General features: G+C 36.0%; 1 protein-coding gene across 3 annotated transcripts in view; it reads right to left on the bottom strand.

Moving 5' to 3' along the window:
• Nucleotides 1-13,719, bottom strand: part of DMD (dystrophin) — a 734,955-nt gene that overhangs the window by 343,811 nt on the left and 377,425 nt on the right. The gene's annotated exons all lie outside the window — the stretch shown is intronic.

Here is a 13,719-nt window from a genome sequence, read left to right as displayed (position 1 = left end):
CGCCCCGGACGGGGGCCCGTCAACGGGACCCCGCCCCTTGTTGCTGCCCCCGCGCCTCGCTCAGTCAGTGAGCGGGAACCGGTCTGTATGTGGGATCCGAACCCTCGGGCGGGAGCGCCGCCACACTTCCCAAGTGGCGCACTATCCAGTGCGCCACCGGGCCGGCCCGGAAATTATCATTTTTCCTAGTCTTTTTATTAGGACTTGATAAGGGGCAACTGATACTGACATTACTAATTATAAAAGTAATAATGGTTTCCTTGATTAAACTATTGTGTGTCAGTGGTTGCACTGAAGACTGGAAACACAAAGTTGAATGCATAACAGCCCTTTCTATTTAGGAACTTATAGCATATAATTGAATAGTAAAACATATAAATAATTTCAATACCATGTGGAAAGTGCTGTAGGCTTGCACAATATAGAAAAGGGAATTGGGAAAGGCTTCCAGGAGAAAATAGTAATCATGCAAAATTCTAAAACATGAATGTGAGTCAGTCAGGGAAGAGTGGGTTAGAGCTCATTCCAAGAAGAGAAAACGCAAGTGCAGAGACATAGGACTTAATACAGCATGGCATGCATAGGTATCTCAAGCAGGCCAGTGTTTCTAGAACATAAAGAACAATGAGAGAGGACATATCTAGAGATGAAGCAGGACTCTGTCACTATTTAGAAATATATTAGACCTTTAAGCCAGAATTTGAAGCTTAGCCTCTCTATGACTATATATGGCCTGCTAAAAAGCTTAGGTATTGTCTTATAGGTAATTAGGAACTTTTGAAAGGATTTAAGTAGGGGAGTGGCACAGACATATATGTGTTTCAAATGGATCTCTCTGAAATAAATACAGAGTATGTATTTGAGAAGGGCAAGAATAGATTTGGAGGAACAATTTGGAGGCAATTCAAAGAATTTAGTTAAAGAATATGAGGATCTGACCCAAGGAAATGGTACCAGGAGAAAAAGACAGGGACCTAGTAGGGAAGTGTTTAGAAAGTAGAGGCGTGAAGATTTGGTGATTCAATAGACTTGGGAGATAAGAAAGAGGAAGAAACAAGGATGACTCCTACTTTTTAGGTTAAGTAGGTGAGTGAATGCTGGGTACAATTAAATTAAATGCAAGGAAATTAACTTTCACAGATTTCTTGGTGCATCTATAAAAAGTTCTAGCCCCCTGAGAACCTTCCAATACCATGGGAATTAGTTCTGTCACCGTTTGTCTGTTAACTTCTCTGATCCAAGAAGGCCAATTGGTTATAAGCCAGATTAGGTTTCTAGACTAAGCTCCAAGTTGTCAGACAGCAGAGGCTATCTCTCTAGGTATTCACATCTAAAATAAAAGAATGAAGTCCAGACCCATGAGACATTTCTAGGTTATAAAACCTGAGACACGTGAGGCTAGCTGACTTCTAGAGAGGTTGGAGTTAGGAGTCAGGCCCATTATATTTCCAAGGAGAACCTTTCAGGAAGAGAGAGGGACAGCTGTCTCCTTCTCCTTTCTAAGCAGAAAAAAATAATTTTCCTGGTCTCTTGCCAATGGAATACCCAGCCACTCACGTAGGACAATTTATCATCATGTTGCCCTAGAGGTAAATCTTTGGGCAAAAGGAGGGGCAGCAATGATATTTACAGCAGGTAATTAAAAATATCTGTTTACAATCCAGAATACCTCATGTGTGCATTCAGGATAACATCAATAATGATTAATATTAAAAACCCAACATTCAGATGGGGGGGTTCTGCATGGGGATCAGAGTAAGGGAATGTGCTGTGCTTACCTTGGAGAGGTAACATTCTTTTCTTAAAAGGAAATAATAAAGTCTGATGTTTGGAGAAAAGAAAAGGAGGTTTAGTAGTGAGTGCCTACATACCAAAATTCAATGAGTAGATGGAAGAATAGGATCCAATGAGAGTCCAAAAAAGAATGAATAGGTAGAGAGATTCAGGGAAATTAGGACTGTAGAATTATTGAAGAGAGAGTGAGAAGAAGAAGGCAACCAAGAGCATCCAATCATGATAGGCAGAGGTAAAGCAAGATCAGCTCTGAAAAGTGTTCATTGGACTTGGTAAGAGCAATTTCAGTGGAGGCCATAGAAGTAGGTTGAGTTGAGGAGTGAGTGGAAGGAGGAGTGAGTATTTCAAGTGAAAACTATTTTTCTGTGTGTGTGTGTGTGTGTGTGTGTGTGTGTTTATTTATTCGAGAGGGAAAACAGGAAAAGACAGGAGGACAGAGAGGATAACAAGGTAGAGGAAAGAGATGTTCTTCTTAGGATAGGGATGACTTGAATATAGATTGAAAGATAGAACCTAGCAGTATGGTAATCAACCTCTTGGTTTGCCTAGCACTGAATTTTTGAGAACGTGGGACATTCAATGCTAAAACCAGGACAGTCCCAGGAAAATTGGACAGTCCTAGGCAAACCAGGACAATTGGTCACCCTAACAGAAAAAGAAATGTTAAAGACCTAGACAGGAGAAAGTGGAGATAATTATTTGTGCAAGGTGTGTAAAATAAAGAAATGGATCTTAAAGGTCTAATCAAACTTAAAAAGTCCAAGACACTATTTGATGATGCAATTCCATTGTTTAAACTGAACAGTAAATAATTCAAGGCCAAGAACCATCCATTGTGAGAGGCCACTTGTTTGCCCCTAGAGTTGTTGCCAAGGACTTAGCTCCATCACAGCTGCACAGTTCATTTTTTAAATATGAGTCACTGAGGATTAAAATGAGTCTAAAGAAAAGACAAAGGAAGTTCTGTCATTACAAAGACATAAGCACCATTATTTTCACATCGTTGACTGAAATTAAGAAAAGAAAGTGGATAGAAGAGAGGGTTAAGTGATTGTATCGTCAGAATTTAGGACGATTTAGACTAAATAAAAAAAGGATAAAAACTTCAGAAAAAAGAGAAATAGTTGGTTCAAGGAAATGGGAGGATAAAGAAAATGGTAATGTTTCTTATTCTGTGGGAAAAATATAAAAATAGTAACATGTCATTTTAAACATCATTATGTAAAATGTCCTACTTCATTTATTCACTTAAACTTTGAGCATCTACTACGTACCAGATACTATTCTAGGCAACGGGCGTCAGTGGTCCTTGTAGAATACAGTTTAAGGTAAAATCTGCATTAAAATAATGGAAAACCTATTTTTCAATATGTAATAACTTACAAACTGCACATTATAATACAGTTTATTGCACTTTAAAAGGAAGGAAAATGGAGACATTTTTGAACAAAAACAAGACATTCAAGTCAAGAGTCTTGATTCTTTGATAGTAAGTGTCCTGTGTCTCAAGGAAAGCTTGTTTGAATGAGGTTTGAGAAAATGCAAACTCACATACAACACTGATTTTGTCTTCTAAATTATGGTTAAAATTTTAAATGAGGCAAATCAGTTCATCCATGTACTGATGTGAAAAGGTGTAGAGGGTTAGAAATCTTGATTCTCCTATGATTGTAGAATAGGATTTTTAGATACTGCATGAATGAGCCAAAAGGCTCTTGAGTAGAGGACAAAAGTCCACAGATAAGTTTGGCAAAAGCCATCTAAACAATTCTAATCACTGTTTAGGGATGGGATTGTGTACTTTGACTGTTGTAGGCTGCTCGTTTGATTCTGGCTTGAATGACTATTGACTATTTAACCTACTGATTGTTCTTAAGATATGTTAAGGAAACTGCTTGAATGCTGTTTAAATATGCTAAGGAAATTGCTGTAGGAAGTATGTGGAAAAGAAAATGTTTACTAAGGACAAGCTGTTTGTTGGTGAATTAACTGAGCTTTTTACAAATTACATTCTGGAATGTCCCATTGTTAATTTACTGCTGTTACAAGTTTTACACTGCCTGTTTTTACGTCCTTCTTCAATGATCGAATCAACTAATTTTTCTTGTGAAACTTCCTTGTCTTGTCAATAAAAAGAAAGGCTGATTTTGGATCGGGGCTGCTGCTCTCCTGATGGGTGGCAGTCCCTCCAGGCCTCTTTGATGGTACTTTGGGTGAATTCTTTCTTTCTCTTTTTTCTGTCTCGGTTACACAGAGGAAAGTGTAAACAAAAAGGTATCAGATATAGAGACCTCCTCCCATACACATACAGAATATATCTTTACAGTATTTAGATGTTGGTATACAAATGTTAAAATAATTACTTCCTGAATCTTTTGAACAGATGAGATTATTTTCTATAAAACACATCCTCTTCCCCATACCTTCCTCTTCACCTTTCCAAGACAGCCAAACCCAATGGTCCAAAATAGTAATGTGGAAGAATTAGAAACAATTACCAAAGACTTAGAGCACCTCCATGAAAATAAAATAATATTCTGTCATGAACATGAGAAAAAATTATGCATACTAAATTGACATTTTTCTTTCAGCTTCTTAAGGTTCACAAAGTAAATGATCACAAAGGTTAAATGATCTGATGGACAGTACTTATATATCACACATACAAATACTGACCAACAGGGTGATTGCTGACTGATTAATTTATTCAGAAATATTCATTTTGAACGTATTATATATAAGGTAGGAATGAAGCGAGGACTTGATCTTTGTCCTTAAGGAGTCAATAGCTTGGTTGAGTAGGTACATTTGTGGCATATACTTTTATACTATGAATCTTTTACCAATGCAAATTGAGGTGCAGATAAGTTAGGGTTTCGCTAAGACCATCAGTTCATTAGACACTTGGAGTCCAAAGTCTGAAATTATTAAGCCAGACTGAAAGTGAGTGATAGCAAATAATAAAAGCTTCCCAAATTGTGATAATTTGGCAGCTGCATAAGTAGAGAATTCGGATAGCCATGAAGCAAATCAGAGACTTAAAAAATACCAGAAAGTAATTGAGAAGAACCAAGTCATTGATTATTTTTTTCTGCCCCTCCTGCTTCCAGAAAAAATAGGATAAATATTACCAAAAATACCTAATAATGCCATAAACAAAAGTAGCTCAGAACCACATGTGGAGGGGATGAAGGGTGAGCTATTGATTTGCTTCATGTACCTCCAAGATAGATACAGGATGGGCACAAGTACTGACATTACCAGGAGAAAAGCCATCTTGCTTTCACTTACAGACAGGGGATACAGGGTCCTGTTACTATGGATGTGAGCAAAATCCCTTGCTTTTCAAAACACAGATGTCTTCCAATCACGTATGGTTTCCCTGGCTGAATTTTATCTATATTCCCACTGAAGTGGCAAAGTTATATTTGTGTTATTCAGAATGAAATCTGAAATCTGATAGAGTGACTGAACATTATGTCTACATTTCTGAGCAGAATTTTACAGAACCATCCCGAGAGGCAGTCTGAGGTGTAAAAAGAGCACTGTCCTGAGTGGCAGGAACCCTGGGCTTCAAGTTTGGGCTGGGCCCAGTGGTCTAGAACAGGTCATAAAATCTCCCTGAGTCTTTGCGTCCTCATTTGTACAATGTGGGAATTTGCTAAACACCTTATCTAAGTTCTAACTTCCAGTTCTATTATTATATAATCAACATGTTTAGATCATTAATCGGCCATGGTTCTGTTATATGTTGGCAGTATGAGATAGTCTCTGCTAAGTATCATTTCTAATGATAAAAATTTTAGCCATAGCTTGGCACATAGTAGGTCCTCAATAAGTTATGTTGAATAAAAAACAGAACACCCAGTTAGAAAACCAGAGTGTTTTATATGGAGGCCAGGTTGATTTAGATGTGAAACACGCTTGCACTGACAGCCTGGTCTCATGAATCATTAGAGAAAGAATTAATGCTGTCAAGTAGGAAAAATCAAGGAGATCTTATTCTGGGCCTACTCACATGTTCCAGATCCAAAGCTGAGTGTAACTTTTGAGTTAGTAGGTGGGATTTCCTTAAGACCTGACCCTATTAGCTCTGCCTTCTTCAACCTAGTGATTTCTTAAAGAAGATGTTCATGTCCAGATACCCAGAAGTTTCATGGTTTGAACCACTGGCTGGGGCTTTTCCTCTAGTCTGCGGCATTAGCTAAGAGATGAGAGAATAATAGACAGACCCGAAAATTTAGAGTGATCCAACAGTTCCTTTCATTCAACAAGCGATTACTGAGTGTGCATAGGACAAAGACGTTAACACAGTCATATCCGTAATTTGATTAGTATTTAATAGTTTTGTCATCCCATATTATTCTGGTTCCCATATTATTTCTACATTGTTCATATGCCTCTCATATTGTTTTTGCACATGATAAGAAAGTTACTGAATCCATTCTGTCACCATAATGACCTTCCTCATTTAGAGAGCTACCACATTTATTGAGTAACGCATAAGAAATATTTTAGCGAATGCTGACTTAGGGACAATCCAAGACCAATTAATTCAAAACCAAGATCTTGGAAAAGGGCAAGTATCCAGACATGTGGTACGTGGAAGAGTGGCAGGAATTTTGCCTCCATGAATCTAAAGTAAATTGACAGGCGTTCATGGAAGAAAGAAATTTGAAGGAAGAGGCAACAGAACAAAAAAACAGAAAGACAGGTTTCCTTTAATGTTAATTTGAGACAGCTAGTATTAAAAAGGTTATAATCACCTTTTTTGTTGTGGTAAGAACACTTAACATGGGATCTAATCTTTAAACAAATGTTTTAAGTGCACGGATCAGTATTGTTAACTGTAGGTACTGTGTTGCACAGCAGATCCCTAGAACTTACTTATCTTTCATAACTGAGATTTTATACCCACTGAGCAAAAATTCTCCCGTGTTTGGAAACTGCCAACTCCCCCCAGCTCTCTGCTTCTATGAATTTGACTACATAATCATCCTTAAATAAGATGAGAAAAAGCTCCATCTTATTTTTACTCCACTTCTGAATAAAGTGAAGATAAGGGATTGCAGTATCAGATACATCTAGCTGTTATTTCAGACAGTCAAGAACATGAACAATATAAATTTGTAAATGAGATTAAAATAATTTGAAGCAAAGTTGAAAAGTAAATGGAAATATTTGAAACCTGAAATTAGTTTTTTAAAAATCTAATTGTACTTAATGAGAAAATATTTTTGAGTGCTTAGAAAGAAACTGTGTTTAACAAACCCTTTGTTGAGATTTATTTTTCAGGAAGTCTTTTAAAATAAAATTTGTATTCTTTAAGATCAAGGGCACATGTTAGAATAAAGCCCAGACTTCCTGCAGGTCCGTGATACTATGGAGGAATAGTTTAGTGCCCACACAGCCTCTTGAAGAGCTGTTTGACTCTCAGTCCTAAGGCTGAGCTGCTTCCAACTTCCATTGGGGAAATCGCTTCATACTGACAATAATAAGTTCTGAGCTGACCTTGAGAAATCACTACTGAAAACTTGGTCTGTTTCCATGGCCATTTAGAGAATTAGGTCTTAGGTTATTAGCCTAAACCCTAAATTTTGGAAATTCCTTCTGAAGTGATGATACAAACAAACAGATTATTAGGAATCCCTGTGACAAATTAATTTATATCCATTCTCAAGAGACTCAGCCAAAATTTGAGATTGTCAAGTATAAGTGGTGAATGATTCTGAATCATACCATTTGTCTCCGTCAACATAATCCAAAAATGAAACCCTTAATTTGCTCCAAGCGCACACCCTCAAACATGATCATTTCCAAGACTTCCTCATCTTCATAAATGGCACCATCATTTCCCTATTTGTTGAAGCCATAGACTTCGGTGTCATCCTTGACTCTGCCTTCTCTCACATAACACTTCCCATCTATCTTATGTTCCATCAGCTCTACCTTCAAAATATATCTTGCATCAAATAATTTTTCACCATATCTGTCATTTCCACTCTAGTCCAACTCTCTCTGTGCTTTCAGGTTTGCTGTTCCTACAGTCAATTCTCCATACAGCAGCCAGAGTCAACTTTTAAACACATAAATCAGACCACATCATCCTTGCTGAGAGCTCTCCAGTGATGTCTCATTACACACAGAATAAAATCCACCTCCAAACTGTGGCCTGCAAAACCATTCATTATCTGGCCTCTGCCTCTCTCTACAACCTACCACTGTCCACTGCTCTTAATTCTTTTGAGATATACAGCCCACCCTGCTATTCTTTGAATCCTTCAAACCTGATCTTACACTTGGGCTTTTGCTTTCGTTGCTTCTTCTGCCTACAGTAGTCTTCACCTAAGGTCTTTGCTTGGTTCACTTACTCACTCAGGTCTTTGTCCAAATATAACCTCCTCAGATAGGCCAATTCTTCTCAGTATTTATCTCTGCTTTGTTTATTTTTTCGTCATAGCACATACTCGTCATAATTTTCTATATTAATTTATTGGTGTACTGTGTATTTCCCACACTAAAATTAGAATATTCATGGGAGCAGAGATTCATTTTATTCATTATTGTATCATTGGCCCCTTGCATAGAGTAGGCACTTAATAAATAGTTACTTAAAGAATCAATACATTTTAGGAATCCGAGTTATGGCACAATTTTTGTGTAAAATAATTTTTTTGGGGGAAAAAGAAAGAGCATAGAAAAAGATCAGAGGCTCATTTGTAGTTAAAGAATGTTTATAAAGGCAAAACACTATACAAATATAATGTTTAAGAGTATTTGTCAAAATATCAGAAAGAAGACTTTGGTAGAGAAGTCAATTTGTGAATTATTCACATTTTATTTTGTTATAGTCATTAAAGAACAGTAGCAATTTCTAGACGACTTTATTCTTAAGTTTTGATGATATAGCTAGTTTTCAGAAGACTTCCTCAAATGCCTAGAAATGCAATTCTAAAAATAATTTTTAAGTCTTTTTTATTCAAAATTCCTAAATATGACTGCATAGAATATCAAACTTATACAAAAGTAGTTTACTCTATTAGTGATGAAGAATAGATTTAAAAAAGATGTCTTTTTCTTCTAACACAGCTAAGAAGACATCTTAGAGTAGACATAACTAACATTGAACTTTGCAAGGCAACCAAACTTGTTTAGAAACTCCAAGAGGCCAGGTCATTGAATGTTGGAATGAATCATTCTATCACAACCTTTTGCTATTTTTCAGAGGTGATAAGGGACGATGCATTTTTCTTAACACAAAGCTGAACTGATCTTAACATTCACAAATGATACCCAAAGACATCTTCTATTTCTGTGTAAACAAAATACAGATAACTCATCAAGCTAACATACATACTAAAATGTAGCCACAGTAAGCAAACCATCATTGATAACAGAATTAGCTTAAATAAATGTATAATCTACAATATGATTTCAGGATAATTTTATTGAATTTCTGAACCTCTCCCTCACTTTGTGGTGACTTCTGAGGAAATCGAACATGCATAATATATGACCTGACAAATGAACAAGTAAACTACTTTATTCAAGCCTTTTCATTTGTCAAAAGCATCCAAGCAATAATGGCTTTCTGTCCACTGTTTTAATAATGTATGTATTGATTACTTCCATCTAAATCTTAACCAGAAAATCTCAGGAAGCTTTGAAGGTGTCCTTAATGGTCTCTAGGGAAGAGATTATAGAGATTTTTAAATTGAAAGATGAAAACCTAATGACAAACAATTTCATTAGTAAAAATGCAAACAAAAAGTCATTACCTATAGCGTTCTTATAATCCAGACCTAATCACCATTTGGATTTGGGGTAGGAGGAAGGGAATTAAATAAATTCATGGTTTATTGCAGTTCTCTTTAGAAATTCCCACTATGATTTGCTCCTTTAAAACTCTCTCTAGGTTAATCACAGAAGCGGACAAGTAATAAATACCACTTTTGTGACTTCTCAAGCAAAACAAAGGAAGTCAGTTTTTAAAATCTATCTGGATCAGAATACTACACACTAATTGAAAATGAGTCCATTTAGTGAGGCAAGTAATGAGGAACTGTAAAAGCCAGGATAATGTATTCAAAAGATAGAAAAATTGGTCAGTTTATATTTGCTAAGGCACATTTGAGCTTTAATTATTTATAACACTTCACTGCATATGGAGCATTATTTTATTAATTAGTCTTGAGAGCCATTCCGTTGTAGTTGTTGTGCTGCCCAGCTGGTTTGGGGAACTTAGATCCACTCTCATGGGTGTGAAAATTGCTTTGAGGAGTGAGACTGTAGTCCCCAATGACCTGTGTGGACTATCTTGGAATTTTACCTACAGCAAAACCATATACCTCTCCATCACAGCAATTGAGACTGACTATATATTTTTCCTATAAGAAAAGAGTACAAAACATGATATTTTACTACAAAATTTTATCGTTAGTCTAAAATGATATACAAAGAAAATATTGGTAAAAGGACACAAAAATCAACTACGTTGTATAATGATAAATTAAAATAAAAAATAAAATGATATACAAAGAAAATATAAATTACTTCTTTTATAAACAACCTGATTTATAGAAAATAAAAATAAAAATAAACAATATTTGATTACAGTTGCAACTTTTGACACTGTAATGGGATTTGCATTCCCATAAAAAGCAACAACCAAGGGCATTAATAATTTACAATGGATAGTAAGCAGATGATTTTTAAAAAGTGATACTTCAAATACATGGGGAATAAGTTTATGATTACAAGTGACCCATTTTGATACCAAATATTCTACATAAACAACAATTGAATCAAGATATCCATAAAGAGCAAGACAATTTGTAATCCTGGAAACATGACAAAGTAAAACAAAAGGCCACAAATACAAAATCTGTCAACGACTATATCTTGATGGAGTTTGTACTGATTTTGTTTCCTTTCTCTATTCCTAATTAAGTTCAGAAGATCCAATAGAGAGACAAAGTTTCAAGACTTTTCCTTTCTTCTTTTTGTCCACAGCAACAAGAGCATTGCTAACTAGACAGCCCTTCCATTACAACGATGAAAAGGCTACTTCATAAATGTGACCAAACTCTGAGGAAAACGGGGTGCTAAATTGTTCTCTCATCAACACTCAGGAGTGATGATGTTCTTTAAGGAAAGAGTTTTTTTGTGAAAAAGATTTTTCTTAAAGATACCAAGAGTAGCTCGTGAAAGCATTGGGCTGGACTACAAGTAAAAACACTGCGCATAGAAGTAGCTCTTTACAAAAAGGATGCTTGGTTGGGAATAAACAGAGAAATCCTGCAAGTAAGAAAGAAACATCACTCTTTATTCGTTCTTTCCCTGCCCTGGGTCTCAATAGACTAGAGAAGAATGAAAAAGGTTAATATTAGTTTACTGGTTTTTTCCTTCCTCCTTCCCTCCTCTCTTCCTTGATTCTTATGTTCCTTTATAAATTCAGTGTCTAGCATGTACTACGCACTTTATAAGGTGCTGGGTATAAAAATGATACCCCATCCTCCAAAAAAAAAAAAAAAAAAAGCTTCTTGGAGTACATGGTTTAGTGAGGGTGATTGACATTAATCAAACAGTCACACATACATATGATGACATAGATTAGTCTGGCTGAATGTAGAGATTGCATTATTGTAGGGTGGCAAGACTAGATGAAGAAAGGTTAGGTGAAATGATCTCTTCTAACTATGGTAGCTATATTTTGGAGGTAAATTAACCTAGTGATGTGTTAGCAATGGAAGGCTGGAGGTTGGTCATCTTGAATAGGTGCTGTATCAGTCAGCTATGTTGTTGTCTGGATAAGAGAAAATATTTAGTTAGATCCTCCAAGTTCTGGAGTTTTGTAGATTGTAGCAACAAAAAGATAATGAAGCAAAGGATTTTAGGGTTTTGAAAAAGAGCTGTTGAAATGTTTGATGAATGAATCTAAGTTGTGCTTGATGGAGGACCAGTGCAACTAATGTATGAAACGCAGTTATGAATGGGCTGGAAGTCCCGTTAAGTCAAAGGAAGGAGTTAGGTAGGTATTTAAGCAAGTGCACTAGCCAAGTGGAGATTAATTAACTCCATTCTGGTTATCCATAACCCTAGCATAACCGTCTCCCCAAGTCATGTTACTTGTCATGAGATTCCTGAGTAATGACTGAGAATGATAAGTACAAACATTTTACCACTGGTAGCAAGCAACCAAACCCAGTAACCAGGGATAGTAAAGCAGTATTTTAAACAACATACTGGCTGGAAGAGACCATGGCAATTATATGGACCAATTTCCTCATCTTCCAGCTGAGGAACAAAGTAGCAATCACAATCTAACTTATGGAAGAATATGACAAGAATCTTAGTCTCCTGACTCCTGGTGCACTTGTCCAATAATTTATCTTCTTTGGTTTCTGGTACTAAAACAAAATTACATCTTTTGCAGAAATTCTGCCTCATTTCACTGTATCATATAATGCATTCAATTTAAAATGCCCAGCCTTCTCAACAAATGCTCTTCTACGTACACACCAGAGTGTTTTGACTGTTTATTCAAAGATAGAACATTTAAACATATAACACCATTAAATTTCACTCTACCACAAAAGCTAATTTAATATTTTGAATTATAGAAAGGGGAATGGCTAAAGGAGAAACTGGCAGTTTCCTTGTCATTTCTTTTGCAATGACCTCTGGTCTTTCCTCATGTTCTCTTCCCTTTTTGTAATCTCCTATATCCTCTTTTCTGAAATAATGTAAACCCTTGACATTTCTTTGGCTGTGTCTCCACAGAGATCTTTTCTTTAAGTGATGAACATACAAAAGCAGTACCATTTTATCAAGTTTGTGCTATTAGGTAGTAATTCATTTGGTTTGCTGTTCCTTTCTGTTCATGTATCTTTTAAACTCATTTCAAAAACACTTATCAGTATCCACTGCACAGCAGACACTTTGCTAGACTCTAGGGTCTTGGAGGTGAGCAAGACCAAATATCTGCCTTCCCCACTCAGAGTCTAGTAGAGAAGACAGAAATGTAACCAAAAAAAGAAAAAAAAAAGAACAACTAGTCTCTGTTGGAGGATGCTAGTGAATAACTTGTTATTCCAAAAATTAGTGAAGTAGAAACTTTTACCTTGCCTATCTTATGTGAATGGTGTACTGGGTACCGAAATAGTGGATAAGTGAAAAATTTCTTTTTCATAGATGTACTCCAGCTAATAAATAAAGAAGGAATGATAGAAATGGCAATTATCACATTGCAACCCCTAGCTATTGATCATTTACAGCTGCTAAATTCACATGCAAAAAAAAGAGAAAATAAGGCATCATGTACCTCTGGATGGTGGAAGAATACACTAATGCATATGAAGCAGTCTTGCCAAAAAAAAAAAAAAAAAAAAAAAAAAAAGCCAGACTGGAATATGATAAAAACTGTAGAACTGCACTGTTCAATAGGTAACTGCTAGCCACATCTAGCTACTGAGCACTTGGGATGTAGCACATTTTTATATTGATGGCCTAACATTACAGGAAACTGGGTGAAATGTACAGGGTAACTCTGTACCATTCTGATAACTTACTGTGAATCTATAATTACTTCAAAATAAAAAATTAAAAAAAAGTGTGTGGGGAGGAAGTATTTAAGAAACAAATTAGCCAGATGCAACGCGTGGACCTTATTTCAATTCTTATTTAAACTAAAAAGAGAAAACTTTAAAAAATTTATGACATGTAAGAGAAATGGAAATTTGAATACTAACTGGATGTTTGATATGATAAAATTATTGAAATTTTAGAAGTATTATAGTAGCATGGTGGTTATCTTTAATAAGTGAATCCTTATCTCTTAGAGATACTTTCAGAAATATTTATGAATAAAATGATACATGCCTGAGATTTGCTTCAGAATAATGGGGGGGGGGGGGAGGGAGGGGG

This window comes from Galeopterus variegatus, unplaced genomic scaffold (assembly GCF_000696425.1).
Source record: "Galeopterus variegatus unplaced genomic scaffold, G_variegatus-3.0.2 Scaffold69, whole genome shotgun sequence".
Classification (NCBI taxonomy): Eukaryota; Metazoa; Chordata; class Mammalia; order Dermoptera; family Cynocephalidae; genus Galeopterus; species Galeopterus variegatus.
The sequence above is the reverse complement of the archived record's forward strand: the minus strand, read 5'-3'. Positions and strand labels throughout refer to the sequence as shown.